This window comes from Carassius gibelio, chromosome B22 (assembly GCF_023724105.1).
Source record: "Carassius gibelio isolate Cgi1373 ecotype wild population from Czech Republic chromosome B22, carGib1.2-hapl.c, whole genome shotgun sequence".
Classification (NCBI taxonomy): Eukaryota; Metazoa; Chordata; class Actinopteri; order Cypriniformes; family Cyprinidae; genus Carassius; species Carassius gibelio.
Genome location: NC_068417.1, coordinates 1,022,102 through 1,046,489, shown reverse-complemented (window position 1 = coordinate 1,046,489; position 24,388 = coordinate 1,022,102). Strand labels below are relative to the sequence as shown.

The 24,388-nt window shown below is 37.0% G+C and overlaps 1 protein-coding gene and 1 long non-coding RNA gene across 3 annotated transcripts in view; one reads left to right on the top strand and one right to left on the bottom strand.

The window, feature by feature from the left end:
• Nucleotides 1–24,388, bottom strand: part of LOC127987626 (uncharacterized) — a 459,131-nt gene that overhangs the window by 192,015 nt on the left and 242,728 nt on the right. For both annotated transcript variants that reach the window (XR_008161278.1, XR_008161279.1), the window contains exon 2: nt 22,261–22,398. This is a non-coding gene — a long non-coding RNA (uncharacterized LOC127987626). The remainder of the gene's footprint in view (nt 1–22,260; nt 22,399–24,388) is intronic.
• The window catches only part of LOC127987560 (uncharacterized), a 1,055,570-nt gene that overhangs the window by 948,682 nt on the left and 82,500 nt on the right, over nt 1–24,388 (top strand). The window lies entirely within an intron of this gene.

Here is a 24,388-nt window from a genome sequence, read left to right as displayed (position 1 = left end):
CCATGTTATCCCCATTAATCACAATTAGGAATGAGGGTCTTTTATAAATTGAATGTTACATAAAAGCTATTTTTATATAAAAACCTATTTTAAAATATATTTTTAATTTATACATATTTTACATTTACAAAATATCATAAATCCTTCAAAAATCTACATAAATGTAGAGTAAAAACATTAATAAATGACACATTTTGTAACAAAAAGTCCTTTTGTTGGCTGTGTTCTCTGGAGAGCCCAAACAACACGAGTGTCGTCCCCAAACGAACAGCACATAAGAGTTCAACAAAACACTTTATACTCAATATCTCATGATGAATGTGTTCACATTATATTTGTGAAAGATTCTTCATCTTAATTATTTGTTTGTAAGATGATCTCTCTTCCTCTGTTTGTCTCTTTCTAGTCTTCGTTACTGTGACATTACAGATGTTTCTTTGACAAACACAAAAGCTCTGCAGTTTCTAAAAGAGCTTGATCTGAGATATAATATGATTGGAGACTCAAAGCAAAAGCTCATTGATGTGCTACGAGACTCAAACTGTGAACTGAGGTGAGTAAACTTCACTTTGTGATATTAAAGAGATTAATTTACCTCTGATATGTGAACAAATATATACTTTCAAATATTAGTGAAAAGAGTTGATCAAATGATCATCAAGTTTTATTTCAAAGGGTTTGTGTCAGAATGAAATGTAAAGTTGATAAAAATGTTGAACACAAAAGAGGAAAGAGAAGAAAAGCAGACTGTCACAGCTTTCTACAGCAACAGCTGCTTTATTAATGAGATCAGTAATAGTGAATCATTAGAGTTTGAAATAGATTTGTTCAGATTGTAGGAAAACGCTGGTAAAATCAGAGCAGATTCAGCTTCAGCTCACAGTCGTCCAGCATCACATGATCAATGTCTCTGTCTCTTGTGTGTTTTTACTTTGACAAGCAACACGTCACATTACTTTACACTTACTTTCTGTAAGAGATAATGTCCCTCCAGCCGCTTGTTATCACAGAATAAACCCGACAGGGTGATCAGGACTTGTGTCCTCCTGAAGAGACTTATTCTGTGATAACATCCGGCTGCATCTGCATTATCACACTTATTATATGCTTTCTTGACACACAAGTGAAGAATTAGACACAATTTAGATTTAGCTAAACACTTCTGCTCAGTTAGCAACAACTTGAACAACAAGACACACTTTGAACAATGTCTCCTCAAGTCTACTATTAACAGGAATCTCCTGCGGTTTGGTTTGAGGGTAAATCCAGTCAGTAACTGAGGCACAAGCTAATAGCAGTTGTGTTTGAATGAAACGAGTGAGAGCGCGGTGCTGTGATACGAGACAAGTCAAAGAGACGCCCGACTCAAATACCGTATGACTGTGTGTTATTCTGCTGCTAATGACACACACCTAATGAATAACACACCTCCGAATGTCACGACTGACCAATCAGAATCCAGTATTCCAGCGAGCTGCGCAATCATTTCACTTATTTAATGAGACCAATACAAACATGTTTAAACTAGAGGACAAACAGCTTTAACTAGTGACACATTAAACACATTTGTGTTTGTTCCTTGTCATTTATTATATTTGGTGTACACTCGTTAGTGTGTGTTTCTCTTTTCATCTTCTAAATGTATTATTTTTAAAACACAAATATTGTTTTATTAATACATATTCAAAATCAGGTATTTTCAGTAATTAATGTGATTACAGGACTTTAATGCAACATTTCACTCAAAATATAAACAACAAAAATGGTGATTGAAATGTTTGTACTTTATTTAACTAAATATACTTTATAATAAACTTAATGGGACTTAAGTGTAGTAACTATTTTGTACTTTATTCCACTGAACTCTGATGATCTTCTCGTTTCACCTTACAGAGTAAATAAAGTTCCTGATAGAATTAAATCACCAGAAGCTGATGAATGCTGTATCTCATAAAGTGAAGTGATCTTGAGAGGAGAAGTAAACATCAGCTGAAGATCCACAGAAGAGCTTCACTACTGTGTCTATGAGGAGAAATAAATGTGTGATAAATGTGTAAATGTGATCCATACAGGTGAAGAGACTCAGACTTTACAATCAAATAATGCAGCATGTGTGTTAGAAACATGATATTGAATGATTAATGTTGCTTTAGTATTCAAGCAGATGATCATTGTGTTTAATGTAAAGCTGGAACAGAGGAGGAAGAAGCTCAGATTATTCTATTTTACTTTATATTTAGTTGTGTGTCTGTTGTTAATGTACATGTATCCAGTATGTAGTCTTTGTTCTGTGGATGGAGTCTCTCCTTCATCAAATCAACTAAACATTTTCACAAGTTAACAGCATTTGTGTCTTTCACTCTCCTCTAAATATACAAACACATTTACTCTTTTTAACACTTTTATATTTTCATGTAAATAAAATGCCACATACAGTTCAAAACAAGTGAAAAGTTTACTTGTATGTTTTAAGTATTATTAAACTGTTTTAAATAGAGGCTAACTTGTAGACATGAAACATAAAGCATAAATAGCTAATGCATAATAACAGAAATGTTCCCATTATATGTACAACAGGTTTTTTTTTAAGGTTTCTCAGTTAATATATTTCTAAAGGTGCTGTACTTTCCTAATTGCGCCGCATGAGTAGTTGTTGGTCAGAGATGTTTTGGAGCAGAAGATCTGCAGGATTCTGGAGGTTCATCATGTGGAAAGTTGATAGTTAGGTAAAGTGCTTCTGTCGTTCTCTAACATTCAGATCTGTAAAGTAAGGTGGAAAGGACACAGCTCTGATACAGTCATTCTAGTGTTGGACCTCCACATATTGTTCAGTGTTATAAAGCTGTTTCTGCTCTTGCTTATGCGTCTCTTGATGTCATTGTCTGTCCTCCATCATGTCTAATGATGAAGCCCAGCTCTACAAACTCCTCATTTCTACAGAGGTCTGCTCCTGTACTTTAATTGCTGAGGGGTTTGAGGTGTTCAGTGTTATCATCTCTGTTTTCTGCTTGTTGATCTTGGAGTCTAGTTGTCTGAGTCCAGATGTTTTCTCTGGTGAGGGTGTAAGAACAACAGCTAATCATCAGTGAAGTCAAGATCTTCTCTGGATAATGCTCGACTTAAACAGACAAACACTTCATGAGTCAACTGTCAGCTTTCCTTACAAGAGAGAGCTCAGACTCAGATGTTGATAAAATAATCTTATAATATTCATACACCTGACAGGTGAGTATCTAGAGTACAGTATGCTCAGTGTGTAGTGTGTCATTCAGGATTTCGTTTGGATAGAAAATAAATCCAAGCAATGGCCATTTAGTTTTATTAATGAATCTAAATGAAACCGTCAAATGGTCAGCAAATGAACTTAATGAACTTTGATGCTTGAGCAGCAAATCAGCATATTAGTATGAGTTTTATTTTTCAGGTAGCGAGCAGGACAAACAACTATGACTGAGACTGTCATACACACACTGTAAAAACATCGAAATTTTTAAGTCAAATTAACTTAATATTTTTTAGTTCAATAAAATATATATATTTTTAAGTGTCTGTTATCATACACTGTAAACCCTATTATAATAAAACGCTGTGAATGTTTAGAGTTTAGTTGTCGTGTTTCTGCTCGCTGTTGTGTGGAGAACGCTTCCACAAAAGGAGTTCATTCAGAGACACACTTCATGAGGATGGGGGTAAGTGCAACAGGACGGTAGTCATTGAAGCAGGATGGAGATGGCTTCTTTGGGACTGGAATGATGGTGGTAGTTTTAAACATCCTGACTCAGTGATATGTTGAAAATGTCTGTGAAGACATCAGTGAGTTCTGCTGCACAGTCTTTCAGTACACGCCCAGGGATGTTGTCAGGACCCGGAGCTTTGCGTGCATTGATCCTGCTGAAGGATCTCCTCACGCTGCCTGAGGTCAGCGTCATCACCTGGTCGCCGGGAGGAGGTGGAGTCTCCTGTGCAGTGGTGCTGTTTTGTTGCTCAAAGCGAGCGAAGAAGGTGTTCAGCTCGTTCAGCAGAGAGATGTTGTTGTCACACGTCCATGGTGGGGGCATGTAGTCCGTAATGGTCTGTATCCCCTGCCACAGGTTCCTAGTGTCTCTGCTGTCGCTGAATTGATGAGCTATCCTCTTGGAGTGCTGTCTCTTAGCCTCTCTGATGCCGCGGGACAGGTTGGGCCTAGCTGTTCTCAGGCCCACCTCATCTCCAGCTCTGAAGGCAGTGTTCCGTGTCTTCAGGAGTCTGTAGACCTCCCCTGTCATCTACGGCTTCTGGTTGGCCCGGACAGTGATGGTTTTTGTGACCATTACATCATCAATACACTTATTGATGTAGGCAGTGACAGTCTCTGAGTACTCCTGGAGGTCAGTGGTGTTATTGCATGTGGCAGCCTGTTTAAACATGTCCCAGTCAGTTGTGTTGAAGCAGTCCTGAAGAACCTCTGATAATCCTTCTGGCCACACTTTAATCTGTTTGTAAACTGGTTTGGCGACTTTAATGAGTGGTCTGTATGCAGGCATTAGCATAACAGTGATGTGGTCTGAAGCTCCGAGGGGGAGGGCTTTGTAAGCTCCTCTCTGTGTGGTGTAAACAAAGTCCAAAATATTATTACCTCATGTTGGAGAGTTAATGTGTTGGTGTATTTTTGCAAACACACTCTTAAGGTCAACATGGTTGAAATCCCCAGCTATGATGAGAAAAGCATCAGGGTGTGCTGTCTGCTGCTCACTGATGTGCTGGTACAGTTCATTTAGTGCGTCGTTCCTGTTGCTGATGATGTTGAACGGGGGAATGTACACCGAAATGAGCAGTACAGCAGTGTGTTTATTCTTCCACATTTTAAATTCTTACATTGCTTATATTTGGCATCTTTAAATTTTTTTTCTTATTTACATTTACATTTAATCATTTAGCAGACGCTTTTATCCAAAGCGACTTACAAATGAGAACAATAGAAGCAGTCAGGTCAACAAGAGAACAACAACAGAATACAAGTGCCATGACAAGTCTCAGTTAGTCTAGTATAGAACGCATAGCCAGGTGTATATACATTTTTTTTTTTTTTTTTTTTTTAATTAAATGAAAAAGACAAGAAAAGGAAAAGTACTGGTGTTAGTAGGTTAAGTGCAGGCGAAAAAGATGAGTCTTTAGATGTTTCTTGAAAATGAGTAAAGACTCAGCTGTACGAATTGAGATTGGGAGGTCATTCCACCAGCTGGGCACAGTCCAGGAAAAGGTCCGTGAGAGATTTCTTTGGGATGGCACCACAAGGCGTTGTTCACTTGCAGAGCGCAAACTTCTGGAGGGCACATAAGATTTAACCAGTGAGTTTAGGTAAGTTGGTGCCGTGCCAGTGGTCGTCTTGTAGGCAAGCATCAGTACCTTGAATTTGATGCGAGCAGCTACTGGTAGCCAGAGTAACCTGATGAGGAGAGGAGTAACATGAGCTTTTTTGGCTCATTGAAGACAACCCTCGCTGCTGCATTCTGGATCATTTGCAGAGGCTTGACAGTACATGCAGGAAGGCCCACCAGGAGAGCATTACAATAGTCCAGTCTGGAGAGAACAAGAGCTTGGACAAGAAGTTGGGTTGCTTGCTCTGACAGAATCAAGTGGACAAGTAGTAGGATGATTGGACAGGAGAATTTTGGAGACGTCCATCTCTGAGAGTGGGGAGGAGGATAAAGAGTGTGCATCAGTCATTGTGAAGTTTTCCTCAGTCTGTGGTGTGGAGAATTGTTCACTGATGGATCTTGTCTTATTTGTGAAGAAAGCTGCAAAGTCGTCCGCTGTAAGAGTCGATGGAGGAGGTGGAGGCGGCGGATTAAGAAGAGAAGAGAAAGTCTTGAATAGTGTCCGAGCGTCACAGCAGCTGTTAATTTTGTTGTGGTAGTAGGATGTTTTAGCTGTAAAGACATTTGCAGAGAAGGAAGAGAGGAGAGATTGATACACACTGAGGTCCGTAGAGTTTTTTGATTTCTGCCATTTCCTCTCTGCAGCCCTGAGTTTAGAGCGATGTTCACGGAGAACCTCAGACAGCCAGGGGTCAGATGGGGCAGTGCGTGCTGGTCTAGACAACAGTGGGCAAAAGTTGTCCAAGCAAGATGTTAAAGTGGAGCAAAGAGTCTCCGTAGCACTGTTGTCCAGAGCAGAAAACTGAGAGAATGGTGGAAGAGAGGATGAAACCACAGCAGAGAGGCGAGATGGAGAGAGTGAGCGTAGGTTCCGTCGAAAGGTGACCTGCGTTGGAGTGTGTGCCACTTCAGGAGTAAGTGCTAGGTTAGCAGTAATGAGGAAGTGATCCGAGGTGTGCAGTGGAGCAACTGAAGAGGTGTCCACAGAGCAACCACGCGTGTAGATGAGGTCAAGTTGGTTGCCCGATTTGTGAGTCGCTGTAGTGGACACTAGCTTGAGATCAAATGAGGTGAGCAGAGTTTTGAAGTCAGCAGCCTGGGGTTTATCTAAGTGGATGTTGAAGTCACCAAGCAGTACCAGAGGAGTACCATCTTCAGGAAAGTTTGATAGCAGCACATCCAACTCCTCCAAGAAGTTTCCCAGTTGACCTGGAGGACGATAAATGACCACAAAGTGGATTTTAACAGGGTGGGTTACAGTAATGGCATGTGATTCAAATGAACCAGTACCTGTAGGTGATGGCTGAAGTTCAAATTTCCATTCTTTTGATATAAGGAGACCAGTACCTCCACCCCTCCCAGACAGACGAGGAGTGTGGGAACAAGTGAAATTAGTAGAGAGGGCTGCAGGGGTGGCAGTATCTTCAGGTTTGATCCAAGTCTCTGTCAGTGCCATGAGGTTGAGACCGGAATGGGTAGCAATAGAGGAAATGAAGTCTGCTTTGTTAACTGCAGACTGGCAGTTCCAGAGACCAACTGGAATAGAGAGCATAGTAGTAGATGTCAGAGGGACATGGCGTAGGTTTGTCAGACAGGCCTTCCTGCGACGTACATAGCGTGCTCTCCGAGTGTTTGTAGTGATAGTAGAGATCTGAAAGCACATAGTGACTACAAGTGTAAGATATATTTGAGAACAAACTATACAAAGAGTGGATAAAAAGAGAAAAGCAATACTCAGGTGCCCTGTCGGTGTCCTTGCTCGGTGCAGTCGCGCAGGTAGAGTCGATTGTCTTTACACTCATCGGTCTTCACACGAGGAGGGTTCACACAAGGGCTGCCGCGACCGCTGCCGCGGTGTAACCTAGTGCTTTGTATAAGCCTGATTACCTGTGATTGAAGTCAGCTGGACACGCCTCACTATTTAGCAGATCGAAACCAGGCAGTCCCGCGATTGGCAAACGCAAAACCAAGCGCCACTTTCAGCACGAATTAACCATGGTAAGACACACACAATTTAAACCAAAAAACTTTCCTAGCAATGATGATCACACACTAGTCTGATGAGAAAACAAGACAAAACACTCACAAGCTGCTGTCCTTCTATGTTGCTCGACTGTTTCTTCTGACAAGTGCTTTCCAAACAGCTAATTAAGTACTTTCACTGGCTTTGGCCACGCCTCACTATTTAGCTAATCGAAACCAGGCAGTCCCGCGATAGGCAAACGCAAAAACAAGCGCCACTTTCAGCACGTATTAACCACGGTAAGACACACACAATTTAAACCAAAAAACTTTCCTAGCAATGATGATCACACACTAGTCTGATGAGAAAACAAGACAAAACACTCACAAGCTGCTGTCCTTCTATGTTGCTCGACTGTTTAGTCGACTGAAAGTCTCAACTTATATATTTGTCTGTCTGTATATTAATGAAAGAGAAGATTAATAATAATAAAAAAATACTTTTTTTTATTAGCTTACAAGTACGAGCATCAAAGCATCATGAAGAAGATACATACATCTGCAGAGACAGAGTTTATTGAAGGACAGAGAGAACATGAGAGATCTAGAACCCTGCAGAACCAAACACACTGAAGAACTAACAGGTTGTGTTTATTCTTCATCCTTCAGTAATGAGGCTCAAAAATGTTTGTGTGTGTATATATATAATATGGATTTCATCAGTGGTGGGTCACATGTTCACTCCTACTATGATGTTTCTGATTTTATTACATTCTGTGTAAACGGTGATTTATAACGGATCTGTAACAACAAGATCACAGTTGAAGTTCACACAGTCTGTCTGAGAGAGAATCTCCTGGAGAAATCAAAACAAATGAACACAACTGCACACAGAAGAAACATAACCCATACAGCCCAGTTAGGCAACATGACACAACCAAATGTAACATTTTAAAGCGTTGAAATGAGTAGTTCATATACATGTTAGTTCAATATTTGATATATTGTCAAAATTGACTGTTTATGCTCCATTTAGTTAATGAAAACGCTTCTCTGAGCAACACACAGCAGTTTCGTTACTGAAGGATTTGTGTTTGTGAATTTTTAATCATTTGAGTCAATGATTCAGTTCTCCATTTATAAAGACATGCCCTGTGTCTCAATGTTCATACTATCAGCCTAAATAGTGTGTGAGATTAGAAGAAGTGTAGAGAAATATAATGAAGGAACCAGTTAAATGTCCTTGTTAGTTTTTATCATATTTAGTCAACCTTATCCTGTTTAGTTTTAGTCGACTGAAAGTCTCAACATTTTAGTCTAGTTTTTGTCAATGAAAACTTGACATTTTAGCAGTAAGATTATTATTAATTAACCGCACAGCAGTAATAAGTTTGGCAGCTATTTTTTTAATTCAGTCTTATTTTTACTCAAATGTACATTTTAGTCATCATATTTAGTCAACCCTGTCCTGTTTTTGTTTAGTCAAGTTTAAGAAAACGAAATGTATAAGCATTTTAATCAGGTTGTATAATGGCTAAACCGATCAGAATTATTTTTGCTCAAAATTATAATCGTAAAGTTTGTTGTTATTTGAGAAATGCACTTTTGTGTTTCAGGTATTGCTCTTTCACCAGTAAACACAAAGCAACAGAATGTGGACTCATACACATGGTTTATTTAATCTCATGTAATGTGCTGATTTATTAGGCTTTTTATTATATAAAATAACACCAAAGACTTATGCACTCAGTCTGTCTATAATATGAAAACTGGTGAAACAAAGAAAAATATGATAACAGTGAAATTCCTAATAGTTATTCCACTATTTCCAGATTGCAGCATTGCATTGTCAGTGACAGCATTTGAAGATTGATTTATAAAAATCATTTCAGGTTTAAGAAGTGTTTCAACATTGCATCAACTACTGATGAACACATTGATTTTTATTTGAATCATCACTCTGTAGTTTATTTAACCATGTGTTACTGTGTATTTGGAAGGCGTTTGTCTTTCAAACACATTAAAACACACAAATTCACAAACTTTTGTCATCTGATCCTCTTTCACCAAATATATTTACTTGAAGTACCCCTGAGATTTAAAAAAATATATTTTAATAATTATCACATTTGCATGTTCATGATTCTTTGATGTTGGTTATGTCCACATGACATGCAGGTAAACAAATGAAATGTTAAACTTTTTTTAGTAAGATTTTATTTTGATTGGCTTTAAAATTACTTATTTTAATGTATCATTTTTTATGATTTAATTAATTAGCTTTTTATTAAAGTCACAAACCCTAGTTTGGGAAACCTTGATGTAATTTTTAATGCATTCCATGTTAATAACAACAAATGGAATATATATATTTATAAGTCATGGGCCGGTATGAGATTTTGATGGTTAATGGTTGATGATAACCTTAAGCAAACATAACATGGTTTCACAGTATTGTTGTTACAGCTCTGAAATGATTGCGAATCATGAGTCAGTTCGGGAGTTCGGAGCGAGTTCGCGGATCATTTGAGTCAGTTCGGGAGTTCAAAGCGGGATCGCGAATCATTTGAGTCAGTTTGGAGATCGCGAATCATTTGAATCAGTTCGGGTGTTCGTAGCGGGATCGCGAATCATTTGAGTCAGTTCAGTAGTTCGTAGCGGGATCGCGAATCGCGAACAGCTATGTTTTCTTCTGTCCTGATGTGAGAGTTATGAGAGTTTTTATATGTCTATGGTTCGTAGCGGGATCGCGAATCATTTTGAGTCAGTTTGGGAATCGCGAATCATAGCTGTATATGGATATCCACGCGTGTTTCGGTATGATATGTGAACTCGTATTTTTTTTTTTTTAAATGTGTTATTTTTAAAAGAATAGGTTAAAAAAAAAAAAAAAATATATATATATATATATATATATATATATATATATATATATATATATATATATATATATTTTGTTTTTGAGCAACATACAGAATATTAGAAACAGAATTAGTTTTTTTTTTATTTGTTTCCTAAAAAGAAAAAAATAAAGACTGACATCTTTATTTAACCTAAATCTGTTATTAGAGTTATTTAATTTGTTATATAATTAATATACATATAATTTATATGATTTCAGATCATTTAGTTATATAATAATAATAATCATACACATAATTTGATTTAATAATAACCCAATGTGAAGCAAAAACAGAATGTTCTGACAAGCTTTGTGAAATTATATATATATATATATATATATATATATATATATATATATATATATATATATATATATATATATATGTATACATTACTCTTTGTATTTTTATGTCAATATGGTAGAATATTATCCTATTTAAATCAAGTTAGGTCAAAAGTAATCTAAAGTGGTCTGATTAGATTATCTAAAATGTGTAATGTAATGGATTATGTTACTAACTATAATTTTTGTCATGTAATTTGGAATCAGTACCGGATTACAGTTTACATAGCTAGGCTATTTTAGTTCCCTCACTCCACAACAGATAATTTAATTAACAGTATTTAGAAAAGAACAAGAATTAAGAATATAAGAAGCTATAGTAATACAGACGACAAGCCAAAACAAATTAATTTAAAACAAAACGAAACTGAAACCAACATTGGTACAGTGATAACACTTAATGGCACAGATTTTACTATATATTTAAACTGCGAAGTGTTTATGTATTTTATTATGGTAATGAAGAGACTGCATTGTCAAAGTAACTGTGGGATTATATTATATATATTATATATATTGTGTAGGATTATATACACATTATGAACAGAGCAATGAAGGATTATATACACATTATGAACAGCAGCAACATGAGAGCTGTGGTAATAAATACAGTTGGATTGAGTGTGCAAACGTATTGTTAAACAATGTATTCTATGCAAAATAACAGTAATGCAATGATATTTTTATAGAAATAGTTTACTGTGCTCTGTACAGAAGTACTGTGAGGAGTGCAGTAAAAGAGCAGGTGCAGGTTAGATTGGTGTTGTGGAGTTCAGAAGTGTCACAGTCTCGGGGAAGAAGCTCTTCCTGAGTCTACTAGTGCGAGAGCGTAGGCTCCTGTAACTCCTGCCGGATGGAAGGAGGATGAAGAGTTCATAGTGAAGATGAGAGGCATCCTTGATCATGTTTCTTGCCCTGCCCAGACAGCGCTTCTGATAAATGTTCTCGATGGAAGTTAACTGGGTGTCAGTGATCCATTGAGCAGTTTAAGGCTCTGTAAGAAGTAAAGGTGCTGCTGTGTCTTTTTGACCAGGGTGGAGGTGTTTTAGTTTTCTCCACCCACTGGAGTGCTTTGTGGTCAGATGCAGAGAAACTGCTGTGTCATACTGAGATGCAGTTTCTAATCTGTCAGGTTTTTAATGATATCTGTTGACTCAAACGGTTTGAGTTAAGTCACTTGTCAGGTTTTACAGTGAAGGGTGGTCTGATGATCTTAATGAGCTAACGCTCGTAATCTTCATCGATGTATTTTCTTTCCTTGTTTGTAGAGTCAGTGCGTAATGTTACACATCTGAGCAATTAAAAAATGTGAAATCTCTCGAGGTCCACCTGCAATTTACAAATATGGATGAGTGCAGGAGCTTCAGATTTTCTGTGTCAATGAGCAGATAATGGTTTTTGGCTCAAAGGTCCTGAATTAATTAGTTTTAATAATTGTCTTTCCATTTACCGTTTTTTTCTTCACTTATTGCATTATCTATGTTCTTGATACAGGTTACACTGTTGTTACAAGTTACTCCTGTTGTATTAGCACTACAAGTGCACTATGTATAAATTAAATAATTGTTTTTCTATTTAATATTTTACTTATTGTGTTACCTGTGGTCTTGATAGTTGTTTATCTAATTACCTTTTATGTGTTACAGTGCCCCTTTACTGGTTTTATATACCTTACTGTAAACTGTACACATTTACCTCAATGTGATGCACAAATAATGAGATACAGAATTGATCAATTTTGCCATTTATTGTTGTAACAGGTGGTATGCAATATGCATAACAATGATAATGCTGTTCATGCATAGGCAACATTTAATCTAAGGCTGTGAAAACAATTAATAGCATCCAAAATAAAAGTAGTTTATTTAAGGTACATTTCTGTATATGTATATAAATGCACATACATACACGTGTATATCAGCCTCTTCACATGAACCCTGAGGTGATCTATCTGCCGTGTTTCCTCCACATCTTCTGCATCCAGCTGCGTCCTCTGGTGAATGCAGGTATTTTCACTTCTGCACACACGAGTCCAACACTGTCTCTGTCACATCCACCATCTGACAACACCAAGTCTCCAGGTAATAGTGTTTGTAGAAGGGAAATGTCTGTGCTCTAGCTTTGAGATTTGATGCTCTTTCAATGCGAATTTCAAAGCTGTCCACAATAACTGCTACTCGATTGCCCAAAATCTCTAGAAACTGAAGTAGCAAGGAACTATTATTGGAGCAATATCATCAATAACATTCTTAACATTTGAGTTGAAGGAATCAAGGAGAAGATCAACAGAGTCTGCAGAAATGCTTGGTGTTAAAGATATCGCCTCCATAAATAGTTCACTTGTGTTCTCGTTAATGCATCTCCTTCTGACAGAGACAGATCTAGATTCAGTGCTAGCAGAGATCAATATATCAAAGAAAATACAGAAGTGATCAGATAGTGCTATGTCTTTAATAACAATGGATGAAATGTTTAGACCCGTACTGATGATTAAGTCTGGAGTGTGTCCATCTTTGTGTGTGTGTCCATCACACGCTGAATCAGGTCGTATAACACTGATAAATGCATGTAATTCACTAAATCTATCATGATCAAAGAACCTTTTGTGTTGGGATATATTTATATCTAATGTGGTTTGATCTGTTGTCTTGACAAACAGCTTCGACATCAGCATGTATATTATTAGATGAATGTGGTCCGTGTATCTTTTAGTAGTTTGAAGTCTTATTTTTTTTTCTTCTGCTTATATGAACTAAACATTTTTACTTCCACTCCACACAAAATGTCATATGAAAATATGAGAGAGCACACAGTTACAACACGTGATCTGTTCTGGATCCATAAAGCAGTTGGAGAATCTGTGAAATCAGTCTGAGAGGAGAAACTATTTGATCAGACACGAAGAACAAACCGACTGAAGACAGTTACAGGAGAAACCAGAGTCAAAGACTCTCAGGATCTCAGGATCAAACACTGCTTTAACACATTTTTAACATCTATATTTGGCTCAGCTTATTTCTGTTGAAAATGACAGCATTGATCTCCAGGAAGCTCAGAAGAGCTGATGATCTTGTGCATCAATGCTGAATAAATCGAGGGTTATTTAGCTGACAGGAGAGTTTGACTTCACTTTACTACAGAGCAGCCTCACATCAGCTCATCTGTCTCATCTCTCATTACTGATCCAGTTTGTCTCTTCATATCTGTGGACTCAAACCGCTCAAGATGTTTGACACAGTTTGCTTCTGGTTGTGTTCGTGGCGTATGCTTGGTGAGTTTGAAATGTGTATTTTTTTCTCTAAAATATGTGTGTGTGTGTTTTTCTAAATATCCTTTATATAAAAACAGTGGAGCTCAAACAGCAGCAGCTTTAGTTTCAGTCGTGACGTGATTCTCATCTGAAGAGTTTTCTGTGTATGAATTCAGCTCAAATCAACTTCAGTTCCTGTGTCGGCAAATGGGTTTTATTCAAAATCACCACGAATGTCGTTTTCGTTTTGTTGTTTGGATATTATTGGTCCAAGATTTCGGACAAACTCGGTTTGTGTTTGTTCTTCAGGTGTGTTTCTGATTCAGATGAAGTGAAGTCAGTGTCTGTGATGGAGGGAGATTCAGTCAAAAGAGTTTTCTAACCTGCATTTGGGCCCAGACCCTGTTCTTTCTTCGGTGGTCTCTATCGCCCCGTGACAGAATTCAGCCAGCAACATGGGTCCAGCACGACCCTCCCGAGGCGACGGCGTCCGCTCACAAACCTGCCTGAGAAAACAAACATCTCATGAGCAGAAAGTTATCACTTCCAGTCATGTGCACACACTCTCAAGTCTGCAAGTGTAGGTATTTGGACAGACCCTGACCTTCTTCTAATGTTACTGAATTCTGAGTCTTCTCAATAAACGTCCACAAAGCTATTTGCATAAAACACACCCAAACCATCTCCATTTAAGAGCTTTATGAACAAACTTGTGTTTCACGCTTATAGTCTTTGCAGCTTTAGGGATCTTATCTATTCACAAACACCTTGTAACACTCCAGAGAAAAAGAAAAGTTGAAATTGCATCATATCACCCCTTTAAGACCAAGTAGATTTCTCTGCCGTCTAGTCACAATCACTTCAGCTCACACCGAGTGGGACTTTAATTTCTGCAAATCAGTTTGGGGGAATGCAGAGATGTGATTATTGATGGAAAGCACAACATCCACATCTTTCACTATAAGTTAATATTGTTAAATAGAGAAACAAAATCAATTTGAACTTTTAGTGTATTATTGAACTTGGACCTCATTATTAGTCCAGGTCCCTACACACACACACACACACACACACACACACACCTGTTTACTGTACAAAACACAAAACACACACAAACATACAAACACACACACACACACACCTGTTTACTGTACAAACACAAAACACAAATTGTGCACACAATTTAGAAATTGAGATAATGAATTAGCAAATTGAGGGAACCAAATAGTAGCAGTCTTCACATTTTAGTACAATGAGGGAATGAATAAGTAAATCATGCACACAATTTTTTATTTTTTAATTAATTTATTTTTTTTGCATGTCATTTTTAAACCGTTCACAGCTGAGCATCATGAGAGGCAGATCTGCGCCAGAGTGATCCTGACTGTCAGCTTCGATGTGGTCAGCATAGTTTCTGCTTGTCTCTAGTAAATGCATGTTCCTGTACTGTAACCTACACAGCAGCGAGAGACAAACACAGAGTTGCTCAGCATTATGAGCCGGCGGAGAGCAATCGCAGAGACTTTGGTCCTTCATGAGATCGATTCTTACTGTAGTTTAATCTCTATACTGTGGACCCTCTGTTATGCCGTTAATAATGTTAAAAGAATAATGGTGCAGTAGCTTTTGGATATTTGACTGTTTTATTTTTAATTTTCTTTATTATTGACATGTATTACAACAAAAGCAGCCAAGATGGCTTCCAAATTGTTCCAAACTATATTCAGATGTGAAAAAACTGTACATCAATACACAGTAAGCTTCAAAGCAAAATAAATTCATTGTGCTGTTCAGTCTTTATGCTTTGTGTTTGTTTGTTTGTTTGTTTAATTCATATTTGATGAAACAACTCCTGACAAAGCAAGTTCAGTTCTTTGACAGAGATATTAGGAGCAGTTGAATTCAGCAGATGTTCAAGAGTCCTCAATCCATCTGCACTCAAAGCACATTCAGATTCTGGAACAACAGCTTCAATATCTTCACAGACATCGTAAGTAGCTGCTACGTCCCAGTCTAGATCTGGCTCTTCGATGTCCTGAGGGTATAGCGATTAAATAGTTAGGAATCCACTTATTACATGAACAGCAGTGTGATGACAGAATAACAAAGACGAGATGTCCTCCCTGTCTCTACCCCTGATCTAGATCCATCTCCTCCAACTTTACATATGTTTAAAGAACATGTGTTTGTGTTTTGCTTTTTCAACCTAAATTGATTTAGTTTTTTTGTTTTCAATTATAAAATACAAGCCAAAAGTGAAAAGGCAGTCAAAATGCTTTTCTTATTTTAAATGTATATATGTTATGTAAATATGTTAAAATACCTTATCGATCTGTGATTCGTGTCGATGTGCACAAGAGAAAGAGGCGCTCGAACGGAGTACGTCCTCCGAAAGATGCCTTTTCAGAATTTGCTGCAGAATAGAGGGACAACATGTGCTTAAACTGATTAACATTAGATATTAAACAATTATAAAGTAATTTGAATCATCTAACTTTTTGTAAACATTAGAAACATTTTAAAGTAAGTAGTATAAATGAGTACACCTGACCACATCTGAACATATAAAACATGTCCTAGATATAAAGATTCATTTCTAAATTGAGTTTCAGAGGGGTGTGATAATTCATGCTGTGTACTGTAATCTTTCAACAGGATAAAAAGCTGAAACCCTTTCATACTGCATTTAATGGAAAATGAATGAAACTGACAATATATTAAACTGACAAAGAGTGATAACAAAACGCTTACACAACAACTCTTTAGGATCATAGTGACAACTATTTAATGAACACTTTTCACATTTCTGTAGTTGTCTGAACTGATATAATTGTGTCTGGGTAAACAGAGATACTGTTTAGTGGAAGTATAACGTTAGTGGTAATGTAGCGGGATATAACTATGTGATATATAAAATAAAATAAAAACAATCAGAAAAAAATCTCTTCTGAATCAAAGTGATTTTGCCATCATATGGACAACATTTAAAGCATAAGCTACTCTTTATTACCACATTCAGTGTTATAGAAAAGTACCACCATGACAACAATTTGAAACCAGAAATGCATCATGTAACTGTAAGAGTAAATAATATTTATAATAAAAAATAATAATCAGTACTATGCACCCATTTGTGAGGAAGGTTGTAAATGAGTTAATTACTCCAGACAATGATGTCATGTCATGGGACAATCATGTTTGGGTCAAACTGTAATACTCTGCTTCACAATGGTAAGGTACTGCCTAAATTTCTGCCATACTCATTGAATATCTGTCCATGTGAGAACAGATAAAGGTCGATCTCTCTCATCTCTCACACTTTTTACAGTCTAATGATTGAGATTCGAGTCTTAAACAAGATCTTTCTTCTGTGTTCCTGGGGTTTCTCTTCATCAGATCCAGAAACGTCTCTGTCCATCAGATAAACATCACATACTCTTTTACATTCTGAACCATTTATTACTGTACCTTCAATGAAAAGCATGTAAACATCTCAGTATTTCAACAAACACTTTTAATTATTTAATAATTTCTACTTCTCATTTTTTAGTTTTCTGTTTCTTCATTACAATTGTACTGTCATTGCTTAAAACAATATTTATATACATTTCCTTTAATTAATTAAAATCCCACATCTTCATTTTTTTTATTATTTAACCCAATCTCTCTATTTTCTGAAAGGTGCTGAGGTCAGATCTGCTGATGTTGGTCGTGTTATCATTGTATCGTTGCTTGTCATTGTTTCTTCTTCAGTCTCACTACTATGATCTTCATTTATAGCATTGTCTGGAGAATAATAATACAAATTATTATTATTATTTGTTGTGGATTCTTCTGAGGAGGATTATTTATAGCACTTATCTTATCCACTTCTCTTGTGTGTTTTTCTGATTCTGATGCAGGATTTTGAGGACAGTGATAAAGACAGGAATCATCACATAATCATTATTCAGATTGATATGTTTGTCTTGGATTATTTGATATGATTTGTCTGTCATTATTCATTAACCCTTCAGAGTAGTCAAATGAATCAGAAGGAGGTGAATGGAGCAGATTGAGAGGGAGAAAGTGAAGAAACAGCAGGTGGCGCTAGTGCACTGTTTTAGTTTGGGATCTGCTGTTAGAAGGAAGAAGAAGGAGAAAGCAGGTGTGTTTGTGCTTCACATTCCTGTCCAGTTGGTGGCGCTGATGCACGAGATCTGTTGTTAACTGGACTTTGATTTTCTCCAAGATGAAGTCGTGTCAGGTGACAAACATCAATCGTGAAGATCGCACAGGTGTTTAACAGCGATCACAAACCGGAAGTGTTGGAAAGACTTCTGGATTCTGTTCCTGCAGCACAAGATCGTCTGAACTACTGCAAGTAAGTCTGAATACTTTCCCCATTACACTTATTTAGGAGAATGATGAACGCGTTTCAGAGCTGGATGAAGCGGGATTTGTTCAGTTATAACTTACACCTGTCTGTCACCGAATAACAAACCACAGAGAAACAGAGAGATATTAATAAAACAAACCGATTAAAGACGTGTTAAAACGTGTTAAATTTTTTACAAGTCTTTACAAATGTAGCAGTCAGAATAATTCTAAACGTGTTATTTTATTTCTCCTTCTTCCAGTTTAAGTCGCGAAACCGAAAGTATTCAAATCAAACCTGTTCTTCCGGGTAGAGAGACGATAAACACGAGCAAAATTAATCTTTTTTTTTTTTTTTTAATGCTCCGATAGTAATGTGTATGTAAATAAAGACGTGTGTTGTGGGTGATCTGAAGAGATTATTACATGGCAGTATATGTGTAGCATATTTTATTTGTATATTGATCGCTTGATAACTCAAAGATTCAGCACTAGTTATTTTCTTCATCATTTGTTCCTCTGAACTCTCATGATCTTGATCTGATTGTCATGTCCAGGTCATGATGAGCATCTGATCATCTTCAGAGACACAAAGATCTCAGTGTTGAGCTGTTCATCTGCAGTCTGTCAGAGAAGAGAGGAAAGATGAGTCTCTTACAGAAACAGAGGTAAGACTGAGTCTGTTTTCAGAGAAGCATTTTAAACACTGCTGCACTTTCAGAGGTTTGCTATGTACGACCCAAAGGTTATCTTGTGTACAGCACGCTTTATGAAGCTGCAGTGCATTCTCTGCCAGCTTCCTGTGTACAACATCAGATACACACAGCTAAATACACTGTACATTAAATACAACAAACCACACCTATTACTGTATTTTATGTTGACACTTCAGGACTTAAAGTTGTTACAGTAAAGAAGAAAAATTATAACTTTGATTTTGTATCTGAAAGGTTAGAGAGTTGCAAAATAAAAGCTTATCTCTGTAAAACATTCATCTCAGACTTGGACTCGGGGTCAAAAGGATACAGTAATAAACCTGTATAAACTAAGTGATAAACTTTTAAAATAGAGTCAGAACTGTGTAGCACTCACATTTCTGATTTCTATTTTAGTCAAAAAAGAAAATGAAAAATAAAATCTCTAGAATGACTGCTATCTTTAAAACTCTGCAGATGTTTCTGTGAAGGACTAGAGAGAATGTGTGTCAATATAAAACACAGATGAAGCTCCTGTAGAAAAGTTTCTCTTCTCTCTGTGTCATTAGTGTAAGATCAGACTCACATGTGTCTGTGAAGAGTGACCAGTCAAAGGGTAACATGCCAGACTTCAGTGAAGAAACAACACGAACCAAACGGTATTTGATCGGTTTCTTATTTTTCTTTAAACATAGACTGTCAGAACATGTGTCAGTGAATAATTATCAGAAAACTACTTGTAGTTCATAAATTTATCTTTTATTTTTATTTTTATTTTTTCTAAAAATGCAGTATTTCATTTATTCTATTTACGATCAGGTTTCAGTATGAAACATTAGATCCAGATTTACAGTCTCGCAGGAAACAGAAGAATTTTACAGACAGTCTCCTGCAGATCTTCCAGGTAATAAAACACATTTTCAAGAATATTTAATTGTTATAATAAACATATGTAATAGAATAAGAGTGACAACTTTTATTTCTCATTTTTTTCTTAAGAACCCATAAAATAAGAATGAGAATTTTTTTTATTTGTATTTACAGCAAATTAATGTTTGTCTCACCTTGATTTTTGATGAATATTTTTAATTGAATAAATAAGTTTGACCAATTATAGATGATTTTTTTTTCTCTCATTCATTCTTCTCTGTCTTTGTAGGATCTTGAGAGCAAAATAATCAAATTTCTAAAGAAAGAACTGGAAAAGTTTAAGAAAATATTACAAAAAGAGGACTTGCCAAACGTTGTGAAGGACTTTAATGAGAACAGATGCAGTATGAAAGAAGCAGCTCTTGATCTCACGCTCTACTTCCTGAGAGAGATGAAGCAAGATGAAGCTGCTGAGACTCTAGAAGGTAAGAGACTCGTGATCATCTGTCAGATTGTCACTTATATATATGTAGCAGTGATGCGCAGGTCAATGTATTAATAACCTGCACCCGACTGACATTTTCAACTAACCCGACCGCAACTCGGACCGCAAAAAAAGGAAAAGGAAATATTGTACCCGACCCGCTTCCTGACCCGCATTTTTTAAATGTAGTAAATGCTCATCATATCGTCATTGGGCCATAGACACAGGAACTAGGCAAAAAAAAAGAAAGAAAACTAAAAAAACAAACAAACACACAAAAAATCCTTAATATATTCACATTTCGTCAAGAATTATATATATTTTTTTAAATTCGTCAATAAGCTCATAATTTGTTGTAAAATAGTCTAGTCTGGCTATGTCTATTTTGATGTTTCTGTTCCGCAGATAGTGAGGCTCTGGTTTGTTCCGATCAGAGCTTGTGAGCGGAGAGTGCATTTCTCCATATATTACGCTCTGCTCGCTCATTCCGTGGGGTCTCGCTCAACCCAGAATGGCCTGCTGGTTCCAAAATATGCAAGGAGACATTTAATTGTTTAGTAATAAACTGGTGTTTTCTGTGTTGCTGCAAAGATGAAGTTGACGATGCAGACTCGCCATGCCAGAGAGAAATGCACATTTCAAATGGATTACATAATCAGAGAGTAGCCTATTTATTTTTGTTTAATATTTTCATTTAAAAGTAGACATTTCAAGCTTTCTGTAATATATAGCCTATATTTCTCAAATCTGTGAGGCACACGCTGAGTTTCGGCGTCCTCCAGGTCACATGCAAGTGATCGTGCCGGCGCGGCCTCATTACATTGTCTGCTATATATTTGCTTCTAATCTATAAAATATGGGCAATTAATTGATAAAACATTGATCAAAATTAAGATACAATTTATAGAAAACGAAAATCTTTATCTTAACAATCTGATTTTCTACAAAAAAACAAAACAATTATTGTTATTATTATCATCATTTATTATTATTATTATTAATAATGTTGAAAAGAGCTGAGAACATTTTTTCAGGTTTATTAGGGGGAATAAATTGAAAGAACAGCATTATTACATTTGTTACAGTTATCTATTTGTTACATTTTATATTATTTACATCAAGCTTTTGAATGGTATAGTATTGTAGCTATATTGTTACTGAAACTTCATAATGTTTCACTTGATTATACATTTAGTCAGGAATTATAGTTTGGAAAAAGTATTTGGAAAAAGTCTAACTAGTAAAATGTTTACACGTTATGTGAAAACTAGTACAAGTATATAAATAAATAAAAAGAGACTTACTCATGTTTATGATCTCTGCTGAATAAAGAGCTTCATTCTTTTTTTCTGAGGAAATCCATTTCTCAAATCCTCAACCACATCACATCTTTTCGGGGCTAATTATGTCTTATTCCTCTCATCGCAAAGCAAACAGTAAAATAAAAGAACTTGAAGAACAGTCTGGCTGCTTTTTCTTCTGTTTGGGCGTATTCAAGCCGCGCGCTTCAGTTTAAATCTGAATAGCGCGTTCAGCGCAAACAATATCTGTATTTTTGTTTCTGTTTAGATGAGCTGTTCTTCATTCATCAGCTAAAGTGTAGCCTAAAGAAGAAGTATCAATGTGTGTCTGAAGGAATTGCAAAGCAAGGTGACTCTACACTTCTGAAGAACATCTACACAGATCTCTATATCACTCAGGGTTGTAGTGAACAGGTCAATACTGAACATCAGGTGAGACAGATTGAAGTTGCTTCCAGGCGTCATGAATCACAGGAGATACAGGTTGAGTGCAAACATTTGTTTGAAGCACCTGAACAAGACAAGCAGATCAGAACTGTACTGACAAAAGGAGTTGCTGGCATCGGAAAATCAGTCTCTGTGCAGAAGTTTGTTCTGGAATGGGCCGAAGGAAAAGAAAATCAAGATATCAGCTTCATATTTCCTCTTCCATTTAGAGAGATGAACTTAAAGGAGCAAGAAAAACTAAGTTTGATGGACCTTATAACTCAGTTTTTCCCAGAGACAAAAAGACTGAACCTCACAAGAAGAAATCAATTCAAAGTCTTGTTCATTCTTGATGGATTGGATGAATGTCGTCTTCCTGTAAACTTTAAGGATAATGAGACGTGGTCTGATGTTTCCTCACCAGCCTCTCTGGATGTTCTCCTGACGAACCTCATCAAGGGAAATGTGCTTCCTTCTGCTCTCATCTGGATCACCAGCAGACCAGCAGCTGCCAGTAAGATTCCTCCTGACTGTATCGACCGGCTGACAGAGATACGAGGATTCAATGATGCACAAAAGGAGGAGTACTTCAGAAAAAGATTCACGGATGAGAATCAGGCCAAAGAAATCATTGATCATGTTAAACAATCAAAGAGTCTCTTTATCATGTGCCACATCCCAGTCTTCTGCTGGATTTCAGCCACTGTTCTCCAGAACATTTTAGAGGAGAAAAGAAATAATGTTGTGAAAAACAATCAGGTTGATGATATCTCCAAAACACAGCAGGAGTCAAATACTGAAGACACTCCTAAGACTCTGACACAAATGTACACACACTTCCTCAGATTTCAGATCCAACAGAGCAGACGAAAGTATGATGGAGAACATACACCAGATGTTTCCTGGGATAAAGATGCCATCTTTTCACTGGGGAAACTGGCGTTTGATCAGCTGGAAAGAAACAATGTGATCTTCTATGACACAGATCTGGAAGCCTGTGGTATTGACGTCTATAAGGCATCAGTGTACTCAGGCATGTGTACCCAGATCTTTAAGGAGGAAACAGGGATCACTCTTGGTACCATGTACTGCTTCGTTCACTTGAGCATTCAAGAGTTTATTGCAGCCCTTTATGCACATCTGTTTCTAGACACAAAGAAGAAGTGTGTGTTTGATCAAGACTCTACAGAACAGGAAAATAAAAGTGAAACCATGATTGATTTGCTCAAGACTGCAGTGGACAAGGCACTAGAGAGTGATAATGGACACCTGGATCTTTTTCTTCGATTCCTCCTTGGTTTGTCACTCCAGTCCAATCAGAGACTCTTGCCAGGTCTTTTAACACATGAAGAAGACAATGACCAGAACAAAAAGGAAATAGTTCAGTACATCAAGCAGAAATTAGAGTCTAATCTGTCTCCAGAGAGATCCATCAATCTGTTCTACTGTCTGAATGAACTGAACGACCAAACTCTGGTGAAAGACATTCAGACCCACCTTAGCAAAGGAAGTCTTTCATCTGCTGATCTTTCACCTGCCCAGTGGTCTGCTTTGGTCTTTGTGTTGTTGACATCAGAGGAGGAGCTGGAGGAGTTTGAGCTTCAGAAATTCAAGAAATCAGACGAGTGTCTCATTAGATTATCAGCAGTCATCAAAACCTGCAAAAGAGCTCTGTAAGTTATTTAATATATTTTGTCATGTTTTGTTCTCATCTTAAAATTGCATTAATCTACATTGATACTAGGGGTGAAACGGTTCAGCTTTTTCATGGTTTGGATTGTTTCATGGTTTTAGGGTCATGGTTTCAGTACAGTTCGGTATGTGCGATCTCTTCTTGAAGCTGATTCCAACTGTGTGCGGCATAGAAGCTAGAGGCGGACTCCCCTTGTTTTGTGTGAACCCTTGGTATTTCTTACTGACTCGATCCTAATGATCTGAGTGGTCTTTTAGGTATATATTCAGTGAACATATCTGCAATGTATTTCAGTCATAGGTCACTGAGTGACTTATAGGTCCCTATCATACACCCGGCGCAATGTTACACAAGGCGCAGTGCAAGTGTGTTTGCTAGTTTCAGTCCGGCGCTGTTCGCATTTTCCCGTCCAGCACCACACAGTGCGCATTGACTTTGCTTATTACACACAGGGATGCGCATCACACAAATATGCCAAATATTAGAAACAAAAGGATTACAGTGAAAATAATATTATTGTGAAGGCTACATAAGTATAACATATTAATGATGGATAGTCATTGCGTGTATTAGAATTAGGCTACCTATTTGCAATTCAGCCTATTACAACTTATAATGATGAATGAAATTGGCAAATTAATTGAACAAAAGTGCCAATACACATGCACATTTATGAACTAACTCCTCGCGTGGAGCTTTGGTGGATTCCTGCTTGTCCCATAGATGATCTGCTCGCGCGCTTTAACT